General features: G+C 33.0%; 1 pseudogene; it reads left to right on the forward strand.

The window, feature by feature from the left end:
• Positions 1–135: 135 nt before the first annotated feature.
• Positions 136–15,056, forward strand: LOC132281650 (putative UPF0481 protein At3g02645; annotated as a pseudogene).
• The last annotated feature ends 34 nt before the right edge of the window (positions 15,057–15,090 follow it).

Raw genomic sequence — 15,090 nt, forward strand, 5'->3', positions numbered from 1 at the left:
TATTCCACATTTTTTTCATTTGCGGTCTCAATATGATACTCATTACGGCGCAAGTCTTTAAAACTCAATAGATTTCTCCGAGATCTTGTATAATATAAGGCATTATTGATTTGTAATCTTGTTCCACGTGGTAAAATGAGGTTGGCTCATCCGGAGCCTTCAATCAAGTCGGTGGGACCTGATATTGTACTAACACTAGCGTCTGTCAAAATTAGGTAAGAAAAGTATTTTTGATCTCGAATGATTGTGTGTGTTGTTCCACTATCTGCAAGACATATATCTTCACCATTTATTTTGGAACCAGTCAGATCCATTCATAGTCATGCAAATTTCTTTATTAGAAAAGAAACATTTATAACAAAAGAAACTTTAATACAAACTAGAAAATAAAAACTTTAATACAAGGAAAATAAAACTTGTTGAAGATAACATAGTTATTTTGCTCTGCCATAAGTAAACATGATATTAGTTCTGAATATTTTTCAAATCTACGCTCTCGATATTATTGTTGTAAGGGTACATTCGAGGTGTGAAATGTGGTGAATGTTTTTTTCCAACAAAAGTTCATCAGTGATGGTATCACCACACAATTTCAGTGTAGAACTGATTTTAAATAGGGCAGAGTTGTATTCAGTTATAGTTTTAAAATCTTGCAACCGCAATTGCTGCCAATCGGCCCAAGCTTTTGGGAGGATAACTGTTTTTTGATGATCATATCTTTCTTTCAAATTTTTTCACAAACTCAGTGGATCTCTTTCAGTGAGGTATTCAGTTTTTAGTTCCTCATTAATATGGTGTCGAAAGAAAATCATGACCTTCGCTTTATCTTGTAATGCCACATCATTCTCTTCTTTAATTGTGTTTCCGAGGCCCATGACATCTAAATGGATCTGAGCGTCCAGAATCCAAGAAAAATAATTTTTGCCAGAAATGTCCAAGGCCACGAATTCCAGCTTTGTCAAGTTTGACATTTCCAGAATAACCTTTGGAGTCAGAAATACAATTTCCTTTGATAAAGCAAACAAACCCAACAATCTATCAAAACTAGTATCACAAAAGAGATATATAATTGAGATAGAAAGAGGAAGAAAACTTTTTCTTCAAATCTCAAATGCCTAGAGCTCGTGCTGATAACGTCTTATGAATATGATATTAAAATTGATACAAACAAATATGATAATATGAAAAGATGAGAGAGAGATGTAAAGATTAGAAAGAGAGACTGCTGTAAAGATGAGAGAGAGAGAGAAGCTGATATTTTCGTTCCTCTTTTTTTTTTTCACTTTACAATTGTGTACATTAGGTGCCTATTTATACAGGCATAATTTTCGCGGGCAACAAGCAGCTTCTACAACAAGCTGCACTGGCACTCAATTCCTTTAGTCAATATATCATACAGAAATGGACCCCACAAAATCATATGTATATATAACAATACCTACAAGACACCAAGAATTTGTATTCTATGTCTTGGTCTGGGCTGAAAAAGTAAAGCCCATGATCAAGAAATGTCCAAGGCCACGAATTCCAGCTTTGTCAAGTTTGACATTTCCAGAATAACCTTTGGAGTCAGAAATACAATTTCCTTTGATAAAGCAAACAAACCCAACAATCTATCAAAACTAGTATCACAAAAGAGATATATAATTGAGATAGAAAGAGGAAGAAAACTTTTTCTTCAAATCTCAAATGCCTAGAGCTCGTGCTGATAACGTCTTATGAATATGATATTAAAATTGATACAAACAAATATGATAATATGAAAAGATGAGAGAGAGAGATGTAAAGATTAGAAAGAGAGACTGCTGTAAAGATGAGAGAGAGAGAGAAGCTGATATTTTCGTTCCTCTTTTTTTTTTCACTTTACAATTGTGTACATTAGGTGCCTATTTATACAGGCATAATTTTCGCGGGCAACAAGCAGCTTCTACAACAAGCTGCACTGGCACTCAATTCCTTTAGTCAATATATCATACAGAAATGGACCCCACAAAATCATATGTATATATAACAATACCTACAAGACACCAAGAATTTGTATTCTATGTCTTGGTCTGGGCTGAAAAAGTAAAGCCCATGATCAAGAAAAGCCCAAAAAAGAAGCCCAGTGCAAGAAGTTAGTTAGGAAGCTTCTAGAAGGAATGTAATAGTCTATAAATAGACGGAAAACAGAGGGAAGAAGAGGAGAAAAAATCTTGAAGTGTAGAGTTACTCTATCAAAATAGGGAGAGGAATTTCTTGTATCTTCAACTTCGAAGCAATTTCAACTCATAAAATAATTTCAGTGTGGTAAAACTAGAAATAATGAAGTTGAAAAGAGATTTCAATGTACTTAAATTCATTTTTAATAACTCAAGAATAAATGTGTTAAAAAATGAATTTAAATGTGTTAAAAAAAAAAATTACAGTTATGGCTAAAATAGCGACTAGTACAGGACCTAGAAAACACAGATTTGGGATATGAAGAAAACCAAACGATCTATGTGATGCAAAATGGGAAAAAAATTGAAGTGGACAGGATATGGGAAAAGGTGTGAACCAAAGAACAGAAACTATCAGAAGGACCACAAAGGAGTGATAGCCAGAATACCCTACATTATCAATTACATGAAGAATGATTGGACTTTTTCACAAATACGACGAGCGTCAAGATCGATCAATTACATAATGAATACCCATATGACTTTTTATCAAGATCAATTACACAATGAATACCAATAGGACTTCTTATCAAGATCAATTACACAATGAATACCTACAGGACTTCTTATCAAGATCAATTCGAGTCAGAATGACGTGTTTTGTGAATTTCGTGAAGAAAATGGATACTATAAGAAAATGTGAAGAAAAATGTGTTTTTTTCTTCTTTTGTTTGGTCAATGTTACTATAGTTGGGAAAAAAATATGAGGACAAGAATGAAAGTTAGAGAAACAGAAGTTTCTTTGAAGCTGTTGTTTGGGGGATGAAACAAAGCCTTCAACGCTCTATACAGTGTAAAGTCTGATGAGTGGGCTAGTATGCATGTGTTGTACGTGAAAAAACAGCTTTAACAACTAGAGCAAGGACGCGCCCACCATCATCCCAAATTCTCTTTAGCATGTACTTTTCTTCCATTCACAAGAATTTTCCTACAACTTCAAAGTATCCCCTCTCCATCAAATGAGATTGATCAAGTTCAATGGTTGCCAAGTTCAGCATTTGAATATTCTCAAAAGCTTACTATGGTGTATTTCTCCCCTCTAGTGACAGACCCAGAAAATTTTGTGAGGGGGGGCGGCTTTTTAATTTGTGGTTACAAAATTATATGATGGGTTCATTTTTGTAATTTTAATAAAGTTTTTTTCATAAATTTTAAAAAATTTAAAGTATAAAATGAAAAAAAAAAAAAAAAAATCAGTGGGGAAATAATAATTCTAGTGGGGGCATTTCATAAATTATCAAAATTTGAAGTATAAAATGCTAAAAAAAAGAATCCAGTGGAGGCGAATTGTAATTTTAGGGGGGGCATTTTCATAAATTTTTAAAAAATAAGGGTATAAAATGAAAATATTAAAAATCTAGGGGGGCATCTGCCCCCCTGGTCACCTACTGGGTTCGTGCCTGCTCCCCTCCCTCTCTGGTTTTTGCTTGGGAAAATCATATATGGTTCAAACACCATATTCCCAAGCATGGATTTATTGTATGGATGGCTCTTAAAGAAAGTTTAGCAACATTGGATACTAAACCTATGCTAAAGAAACACTATACAAATGCTTGCTACTTATGTCTTGCAAAGAGTGAATCAGTGGATCATATTTTCTTCAAATGCCAATTCAGCAGCATTGTGTGAGATTTTGTTCAGCATGCAGTTGGGTTCTACATCAAACCAAACAATTGGAAGGATCTTGTAGCATGGCACTCTTCAACGTGGACTCAGAAGCATTTCATTACCCATAAGCTACTTCTCTTATGTGCCATCTACTTCATATGGCAGGAAAGAAATTCAAGAGCTTTCAGGAACAAAACAGCTTTTACTCATCATATTATTAATCTCATCAAAGGGTGTATCAAAGCAAATTTTGCCTCACTCAAGTTAAGAAATGGTGGTGAGTTATACAAAATCAATTCAGTGGAGGAAATGTAACAACTCTTCTTACAAGGATGTTCATTTGCGTCTGGTCAATCATGGTTTCTAATATGAAATAGACCTGTTCTCAATACCGGTGATTGGGGAGTGAGTGTAGCTTACAATGAGCTGCACAATCTTTTGGTTAGTTTTGTCTGTCCCATTTGTATGTAGTACCTGTTTTGACCTCATTGCTGTAGGTCTTGTGTTTTGCTTGGTTTAGTCTTTGGTGCTTGCCTTGGAGCTTGTTCCTGGGCTTAGCTCAATAGACTTTGTTGTACATAATTTCTCTTTATTAAAGCTTACCTTTTTAACAAAATAAAAAAAAAAATAAAAATAAGAAATAAAAAACAAAGAAGGACGCTCCCACCATGGTTTGCCTATCGTCAAAACTCAAATGAATTTAATGTGCTAAAATAATGATGAGACGTTCAAGCTAGAATTAATCTTCTTGTGTTCATTCAAGAAATTTCCTATTGTTTGTGTCATACATACTCAAAGACAAATCACACAGACACAAATGTTTAAAATATATTTTCCAAGTAACGGAAGCTCTTTTCACACATATTTATAATAAAAGAAAATATAATACTAAAAAGAAAAATAATTAACAAAAACTACTCCTTTTTTTTGGGCCAGAGGGAGTGGTTTTTGTTAAATAATTTGTGAGCCGCCATTCTCCAAAAGAGACATTTTTTTTTTGGATAAAGGGAGTACTAAATATAAAAATTGAGAGCAATCTGAGTTCGTTTATACACCGAACAAAAAATCTGAAATATTAACATCCTATACGACAAATAAAACTCTTTTCTGAGGTCCTAAACGATGGTATTTGGCCGAAATGTGGCATTGGACTATTTCCAGTAAAAAAAAAAAAAAAAAAAAAAAAAAAAAAAAAAAAAAAAAAAAAAAAAAAACTCTCCTCTTTGGTAAAAAACGGATACTTTGGGATCAGTCTAGAAAATCTGTTAGCATGCCCGTTTGGCCCACTAGCTGTCCAAACGGGCCATATAGACTTCGGCAATCAGATTTTTTTTAGTTTTGTAGTATCATATATTACTGGCAAACTACATTTAACCCCTAGACTTGTAGGGTGACCATTTTTAGTGAACCCAAAATCTAAGAACAAGATCTTAGATGTCTTGCACAAATGTGGTATTTAGGTGTAGAAAGAGTGTTATTGAGTGCACAAAAAGTGATACATAGGTGAAAAAAGTGGTTACTGAGTCATTTTGCCACAATAATAAAAAGGGGAGATCGGGCACTTAAAAAAAATGCATAGTATTTTTCCATATCCACGTCAATATTTTTAAAGAATTCATTTATCTAAAAATTCTAAACTTTAACATCATGTGACTATAAAAAAAGCCCCTAAGTTTATGTATTTGAAATTTTTCTTGAAAGTTGGCATGTGACAGGATTTAGAGAAGATAGGTATCACGCAAAAAGGTGAGACACCCCTTAATAAAAAAAAATTAAAAAATATCGCAAGGCGGCAGCCAGGTCCAGCAGGCTGGCCCTGAAATCTTTTTCCATGATGTTTAATCATGCACATATGCAATCTTTTTCGCTGCCCCATTACTCGACTTTAGCCACCGATCTCGGTCACTCCATCTCTTCCCACGATCCTTTACTCTCCGATTTCCTCACCAATGTGTGAACGTGAACTAGCTTCGAACCCTAAAATCAGAACAAGCGAACCTTAGAATCAATCAACAAGCTTCGAACTCTATAATCGACCAACAGGCCTGTGGTCTAGCGGTACCAGGGCCCTACTTCTCAAAGGGAGATAAGGGTTCGAGCCTCCATGGAGGCATGTGTGTGTGAGTACAAATGAGGAAAAAAAAAAAAAAAAAAAACCTAAAATCGATCGAGGAAAAAGGTTGGATTAGGGCTTTCAATTGATGAACGAATGTAGATTCAGTTGAGAGAGGGTTATGGGTTTTGATGGATTCTGAGAAAGAAATGGATGGGAGTTTTTTGGGCTAGTACTCAAAGTGTACAGATAACAGAGAGAACTAAATAGAGATTAATGAGAGATAATTTTCCGCGAGATTTAAAATAGTAGCGCCAAATTTTTTTCTACTAAAAATTACTCCGTAGTACGATTAAGACTCGACATTAAAGTGTTTTTTAGGGTGGGGGCATGGGAAGCCTACAATTAAAACAGGGTCAAAATTATCTAGTTAAATTCCAGTTGACCCGAGTTTGGGTCAGGATACTTGGATATGAACTAAGGTGCACTCAAAGTCATTTGCGCTTTAAGAAGGTTTTTTTTTTTTTTTTATTTCCCTTTTATTTAAGGGAGAATTGAAAAAAAAAAAAAAAAGAAAAAAAAAAAATAAAAACCTCCTTGACTATTACCCATTTATAAGAAATTCTTATTGTGAATGTTTTTGACAAGAAATTCCTCTCAACTTTGAGGATATAAACTGAACTTAGGCTTCCATTCAAATGTTTCTGTTCCTCCAATAGTACTTGAAAGAAGGATTGCTTGAGGAGATTGTTTGAGTTATGGAGGAGAAAATTTTCATGACAATGACAAAAAGGAGCACAGATAGTAGGTTTACCTAAGGACTTTTGTTGCCCTAATATAGCCATTAAATATGTGGAAGTTAAGCTTGTCATGACCCATGTAATGAAGGAAATAATGAAATTTTGGATGGTTAATTAATTAAAACATCAAAAATTTTAATTCCAGCCCACTGAGTTGAATGCTTTTTGGAGGTCTATTTTAAGGGCACATTTGGTAGCCCATAGCAATTCTTGAGCAAAGAGAACATTGTCACTAATGTTTCTTCTATGGACCAATGCATATTTTGTAAACTGTGTTACAATAATATTATTATTATTATTATTTTTTTAAATGGTTTGAATTCATCCGAGCGTTAAAAGATTAGGTGTGCTAGGGAGAAGTGCGAGAAAAACTTAACTGCGGAAGTTGTATTAGTGTGGTATTACTAAATGATTAGATACTGACATATAATGATATGAACCACTAAAATAAAGTACTTTTACTTGTGTGACAAAATATAATTGGTTGAGAGAACAAATAACGAAATATCAAAGGTAGAAAGAAGTCTTTCTTGACAAGTATAATATAGAGGTTATTGATTTCTTTTAATAGTTTAGAAATTAGTTTGAACTTATTCGGATTATTGACTTCTTTAAATAGTAATCCGTTCAGAAAAAGAATATATATATATATATATATATATATATATATATATATTTCTGATAGCCTTTAACAACTTTTCAAAAAAAAAAATCTTCTCAAATTTGTAGTTTTCCATTTCAACTTGCCTTTTTTTGTGGAGAAATTTTGTACGCTAAATATAAGTATTTAAATAAATGGCAATGAAGAAGTTGGAAAAGAAATTAAGTAAAATTTTGAACAATTCTAAAACTTAATTTGCATGGTTAGTAGATAAAAACATGTATTCCAAAAGAAAATTTGAAAAGTTGATGTGTTTTAATTTTGTTGGTTCTGAAATAATAAAAAAAATGTCAAGATTATACAAAGCCATCTAGGACTGAAGTTTCTCACCTAGAACAGCAGGAAATTAAGTGAGATATATGTTTCAATCCAGGAAGAAAAGAAAATCTAAAATGTATAGTCATTCACATTTCACTTAAAGCACTTGGGAAATTGAAAATTATATATTCCATGTCAAGAAGTTCCAGCAAGAAGAGGATGAAAATGGGAAACAAAAAGTGGTTTTTCACATGAGAAGAAAAAGAACAAGCGCAGTGGATTTCCTCTGCCAAGTTAGAAAGACAACGCGCATTCATGGGAAGAGTATCCAAGGTGGAAAACACATGGTGGTTTATGCGAGTTCATGGTTGAATGATAATTTTAATCACGCCAAGTATTGAATGTTGGACAAATTGTCCTTGAAAGTGAAAGTCAGGGTGTGAATATATGGGACATGGTGTGAACTAATTAAATGAACATAAACCATCATCCATCAGTACAAATTATCCGGTGCAAGAACACTAATCTATTCTTTTAGAGGAATGTTAAACACGGTCGCTCAAGCGATTATTTATTCACAGTCGCACATCCATTGGTTGAAAAATAAATTGTAATTAATGTCTCTTTTATATTTTTTTGGAATTATAAAACTTCAACTTTAAGACCAAATTACCTTTTAAAATTATTTCTTCTTTCTTTATACCTAATAACCAACCTTCTTTTCTTTGTTACATATATTTAACTTTTTTTTTCTTTTTATTTTTTATTTTTTATTTTTAACAATTGTCTTCTTGTTTTTTCTTTCTTTTCTGATTGGATATATATGGCTATACTTCATTCTTTACTTTCTTTCTTTTTTTTGTTTACATGTCTTATATATATATATATATATATATATATATATTCCACCTTGATGGATTTTTTATTATATTTTATGTAATTTAATTAAAATAACGGCATGAGATTGAGTTTTAATTGAAGCAATATTATAAAATTTGAGTTTTAGTTAATATATGAGATAAGAGAAGTATGGTTTCACAATCTATTAAGAATATGGTTAACTACTATATATATATATATATAGAAAATGAAAGAATTGAAATGAAAAAGAAAAAAAAAAAACAAAACAAAAAAAAGGAAAGAAGAAATCAATTAACATAAATTTTTTTTTCTCTCTCTCTTTATCTAAAGAAGAGGGAGAAACAGTGATAAAGCATTCACACGGTGAGCATATATATATATATAGTTAAAAACAATTGAAAAAAAAATTAAAATAAATAAATAAGGTAGGTAAGTAAAGAAGAATGAAGGATATATATATATACACGTACAAAAAAAAAAAAAAATGTAAAAGAATAAGTTGGTCTTAAAAGTTGAAGTTTTATTATTTAAAAAAAATAGGAAAAAGGCATTAATTATAATTTCTATAATTGTGTTTTTCAATCAATGAGATGTGCACAATCGCTTGCGTGACTGTATTTAGCACTCCTTATTATTTTATTAGCATAAATTTTTAAAAAAAAAAAAAATTGATGAGAAATTACTATAAATTAAAGGACATTTTTGCAAGATCATAAAATCTTATCCAAAAAAATGTTATGAGAAAGTTACCCACGTGATTATGAAAAATAAATTTTGTGACTAATCAAACTTTTAAAATGTTCAAAAAAAAAAAATTTATTTCCTCTCTTTATTTAACAAAATACTCCGTAACAAATATTTTACAGAGTAACAATTATACCTGTCACCGACTCACCGGCCAAAACTCAACAAATACTGAAGTTCCACGTCAGTCCAAAGTAGGAAATACTTTTCAAAGTTCAAAAATGCTAAGTTGGCTTCATAAGAACTGTACTTGTGCAATTCCACTCGGTTTGAGGTCTTTTTTTTTTTTTTTTTTTTTTTTTTTTTTTTTTCATTTGACACGATTTGATTTTTTGCTATGAAGTACGAACGCTCCTTTCAGGTGTCTCATACTAATGTCGAACACGCGTTCGAGACTCAAACATGTGTCAGACACTTCTGTAAAGTGTCCCAAAATTTTTTTTTTTTTTATTAGTATACATATAAAATATATATATATATATATGATTTACTACCCCCCCCACCCAAAACATTCAGCCGAATCAGCCCTCAAATTAGGGCACCGCGCACAACCAAAATTTCCCTCCGCCCTTCCCTCTTGCCCTAACCTTCTGTTCTTCACCTTCTCTCAAATCTCCATTCTCCTCCACCTTCAGGCTTCACACAAACTGACAATCTGTTGGACCACCACTTTGCTGAGGATGCAAATTGCAATCTAGGACATGGTCTGGGACTCTAGAAGACTAATGCGAGCTATGTCTTTGTTCCACAATGTTGCACACTCTGGCCCCCCTTTACATTGAATCATGGCTCCGCCCCTGCTTAAGACTTGAGAAAATGGAGTCCCACCATGCATGGGTTGTCCATGGCCATTGGCCAAGCCCTCCAAAACTCAGATGAATTCATACCAAAGAGATTCTGAGTGATACGAATCTTTTTACTTATTTTTATGTGATACTCAAACGAAGAATTCAACGCGTCTTAAACGTACGTTTTCTAAGTGGTATTATCATAAATTGTAAGTGTGATGAAAATTTATAAAATGTGTTTAACATATTTGATTCGTGAAAGGAAGAAAAATTGACAATGTTATAATGTTTCTTTAAATGATGCATTATTTTAGTGGTATAATTTTATTAAGGATGGCAATTTTCTCTGACCCGCTGGGTTTTTGCCTTGTTCCCCTTCTAAGGGGGCGAATTTGGTAGCTCCATAAATGGGTTTGGAATAGATATGGTAAAAGAATTAAAAACCCGAAGTAGGTTTGGGGCGGAGGCTGATTTAGTGATGCCGCCACCCCACCCCCGCCCCGATTATATATATATATATAAAGTATATATTTAAGTTAAGTGTCCATTAATATATTTTGACTAAATATTTACTAGAATCACTACTTACTAAAATTTCACAATTGTGCAATCAAGGATTCAAGATCTTAGTATTATATCCCAAGTACAGGAATTAATTAAACAATTTTAACTTTGCCGCAATTAAACAGAATATGAGGGCCGGAGTCAGTATTTTGTCTACCGGAATAGGGGCGAGGATGGTATACCAATTATAAACCCGTCCCGGAGTTAGAGCGGAGTTAGTATGACGAATTTTTTAACGGGCCAGAGTAGGGTTTAGCCAACTTCACCCCAACTCCGCCCCGTTGCCATCCCTAAACTTTACTTTCCTAAAAATAAAATAAAATAAAAAAATGGATGAGAGAATCATGGGTTGTGGCAAGTAATTTGTAAAATACAAGTCAATACTTATCTTTAAAAAAAAAATTAAGATAAATAATGAGAACGCTTAATGTTTAATTAAGTAAGGAAATTTTAGAAATGATATATATTACTTCTTCTGTCCCAAAATAATTAAAATGTACTGAGATTTCAACTTTTTATACAAGTATACTTAATAATGATTAACGAGTGAAGTTTCATTTTTATCTCAGTAAGGTGCTAAACTTATTCCATGATTGAATGTGACAGCAATTTTGAATGTTTATTTGTGTGATGAAAATGACTTGTATGCAAGACCGTACTGGAGTATGACATTATTTACTTTTCCTATAAAAATTTAATGTCTTTAATCAAGTAAATGGAAAATGAATACTTTGAGAATATGATGAAAAATAGTATATTTATTTTTGAAAAGGAATATATATTTTGGGATATTAAAAAAAAAAAAATAGATATATAAATATTTTAGGACAGAATCAGTAATATATAAAAGTTATTATCAAATTATCTATAGATAAGAATGGCAAGCGGGTTTTTTTGACGAAGTTATTATCAAATTATATATAGATAAGAATGGCAAGCGGATTTTTTTGACGGGCCTCTTACTCGTTCCAGCCACATCACTCTCCAAAACATTTAGGTCGGAATAATTTTTTCTTTTTTAAAATTTTCACTCAAATTTTAAAAACACATCTAAGAATATAAACCAAATAAAAACTCTTCTAAAGTTTATACAGTGGTACTAAATTAACCAAATAAAAATACCAATATTATTCCAACAACAAAAGTAATTTTGCATATGATATAAAACATAAGAGTAAAGTAATATTTTCGCAATATAAAACGGGGCGGGACCAGAAGACCTTACACGTCCCGTCCTTTCCTTGGTTAATATTTTTTTAAAATAATATTTTCGCAATATAAAACGGGGCGGAAGACCTTACACGTCCCGTCCTTTCCTTGGTCGGTATTTTTTTAAAAAAAAATTATTATATTTTTGTAAGCCAGGAAATATTAGTTGTTAAATTAAGAAAATAATAGACATGTTTTTCATGATTTTATCACTAATAAAACGTGGTGTAATTAGCTTTCCTTTTAGAAGCCAAAGAGAGAATCTTCCACTAAAATTTTCTTTTGGAAGCTAATTTCATTTTTCTTAGATTGTTCTTAGATTTCCTTTTGGAAGTTGTCTGTGGCAATCATAGCTGCTTAGTTCTAAATTTTTACTTCAACACAGTGTGTGTGTGTATTGAAGTTATGTATAATTAATCATGAAGAAAATCGAAGAATATGTAAATAATTCTTATGTGTTGGTCTGAAATTATAATTCTTATGTGTTGGTCCGAAACTATAACTTCAAAATTTAAGATTATGTTTGTATCTCTTCTGCATAAATATGGCTTAGGATTATGGATGATTATTCAAAAAAATTTAAGACACCTATAAACAAAACTAGTCATGAACAATTGGTTGATGCATTGTAGAGGAGGTTGATGATCGATGCACAAACAAATGTTGTATAAGCTAGTCTAGGTTCTTCTCCTCTATATATATTTTTGGTCACATTAGAATTAAAAATGAATGTAAAGTTAGACCTTGTGATGATTATTAGAAAGGCTATGCATCTTTTTTTGGAAAGAGAATACTGTAAGAGAGAAACTAGTCTAGAAAAGAGGAGAAAGTGCCGTGGGTGGAGAAATATAATATTTTATTTATTATTTGTGATACAGTTTTAATTTATTTATTTATTTTTATTTTTTTACTTTTTTTTAGTGAAATCTAGAACTGCACTGCTCGTTAAAATAATAAATGTAAAGAGTATAAATATAACACTAAAAAATTCACGAATTGCGACTTTTTAATATAAAACCCATTCCCATCCAAAACCATGAAACAAGGCTCTAAATTCATTATCGGTGTCTATTTTATCATTTTTAGTTACAGACTTCACGTCATACACAAAGTCGTCATTACGATGTTATTGTTCTTCAATGCATTTCCGCAATGTGTAACTCAATTCTTAATTAAAGGAGACGGGTCAAACTCATTTGTACCTACCTGTACCTTCAAAAAAAACAAAAACACAAAGTCCTTTCTTTATTTCCCTTCACTTGAAAATCAAAAGCATCAATTCAATAAAAGGAAGAGACGTGGAAGCTAGTACTCTTCAGTACTGCAGATGAAAGTGAGAACTGAGGTGACATGAGAGACACATTTTCGATAAGTTAAAACCCTATAAATTAAAGTTCATCCTGTAGTGTTATCTACGCATTAATGCCACGTACTCTTTACTACTTTTGCATCATTAATTGAACAAATCAAACTTTGCAACCATAATAGACAACATTTTTTATAACAAGAGACATCATCTCTTCTTTTCCACCCCACCATGACCTCAAACTTTGATGAACACCGCTGGGTCATTCAAATCTGTCGAATCCTCGATGATGAGCTTGAAGAGGACACTGAAACCCCAGTAAGCATCTTCAACGTCCCCAAAACCCTATTAGCTACTGATCCAGATTCATATATTCCACAACAAGTTGCACTAGGCCCTTACCATCGTTGGCGTCCCGAACCCCATGAGACGGAGAGATACAAGCTTGGTGCAGCAAAAAGAATGCAGAAACAACTCCAAAGCATCAACTTCCACTCTCTAGTGGACCAGTTGACAAAGCTCGAGTTGAGGATTCGAGCTTCCTACCACAAATACCTTGATTTCAATGGCGAGACATTGGCGTGGATGATGGCAATTGATGCATCCTTCTTGCTTGAGTTCCTGCAAATCTATGCTCTCAAACCAGGTAAGACTCTGGCAAGAGTTTGTTCTAGGATGTCCCATTTGGTCGATATTGCAGGTAGAAAGCCGGCTCATAATGCCATTCTTCGTGACATGGTAATGTTGGAGAATCAAATTCCACTCTTCCTATTAAGGAAGATGCTAGAATTCCAATCCTCACAGTTGGAATTAGCAGATGATTTGTTACATTCCATGTTAATGGAATTTTGCAAGGAGGTTTCTCCCTTTAAGATGGTAAAAGTATTACCAAATCTTCAAATCTCCAAGCATGCTCACATGCTAGACTTTTTGTACCATGTGATAGTGACCAATTGGGAAGATATTCATCAATCATCCCAGGTAACTGATCAAGTTGATCAGGATCAAAATGAAGTCAAGGAAGCCGAAGATCAATCCTCTGCCAATTCAAGCAATGTTAAACAACTCCTTGTTACGATTTGGGAGGTCCTTTCAAAATTCAACGAAGGACCATTTCTAGTGATACAAAAATTGCCTTGGGGTATCATCTCAAACTTTCCACCATTTAGATTGTTGAAACAAAAGATTGAATTGTCATTCTTCTCCCAAGGCAGACCCCAAAATGAGAATAGTTCTAACTCAAATAGTACTAACCCCGACAAACCTCCCATGATTGAGGAAATCAAAATCCCTTCCGTCACCGATCTCTCCAAAGCCGGTGTCCGTTTTTTACCCACTGAAGGTGGCATCTCAAACATTAGTTTCGATGTTAGAACAAATACATTGTACCTCCCTCTGGTCAGCTTAGACGTGAACACAGAGGTCATCATGAGAAACATAGTAGCATACGAAGCATGCAATGCATCGGGGCCATTGGTTTTCACTCGTTACACTGAATTAATGAATGGGATTATTGACGATGAAGATGATGCAAAGCTGCTCAGAGAAAAAGGGATTATTTTGAACCATTTGAAGAGTGACGGAGAAGTGGCCAATCTTTGGAATGGGATGAGCAAGTCTATTAGGTTAACCAAAGTACCTGTGTTAGATAAAGTGATCGAAGACGTCAACAAGTATTACAATGGGAGGTGGAATATCAAAGTTGGAAAATTTATGAAGATTTATGTGTTTGGCTCATGGCAGTTTCTCACATTTTTGGCAACTATTTTTCTCCTATTGTTGATGAGCTTACAAGCGTTTTGCTCTGTCTACACTTGTGCTCGCATATTTGATGTCCAAACCAGTTAGTGATTTTGTGTAATTTTTGCATCTACCACAGAGTGATGTTATTCATGATTTATTTTTTCTATTCATGAAGCATACTTTGTATTCTTAACTTTCTTCATACCCAACATTCTGTGTCTTTTTGTATCCCCAAAAATTTCTAATAAGCAACACATTTAAATAGGGTTAGGTGTTATTGGGCCTAGATAATAT

Source organism: Cornus florida, unplaced genomic scaffold (assembly GCF_030987335.1).
Source record: "Cornus florida cultivar Cherokee Brave unplaced genomic scaffold, ASM3098733v1 CherokeeBrave_3.0.0_Hap2_Chr11, whole genome shotgun sequence".
NCBI lineage: Eukaryota > Viridiplantae > Streptophyta > Magnoliopsida > Cornales > Cornaceae > Cornus > Cornus florida.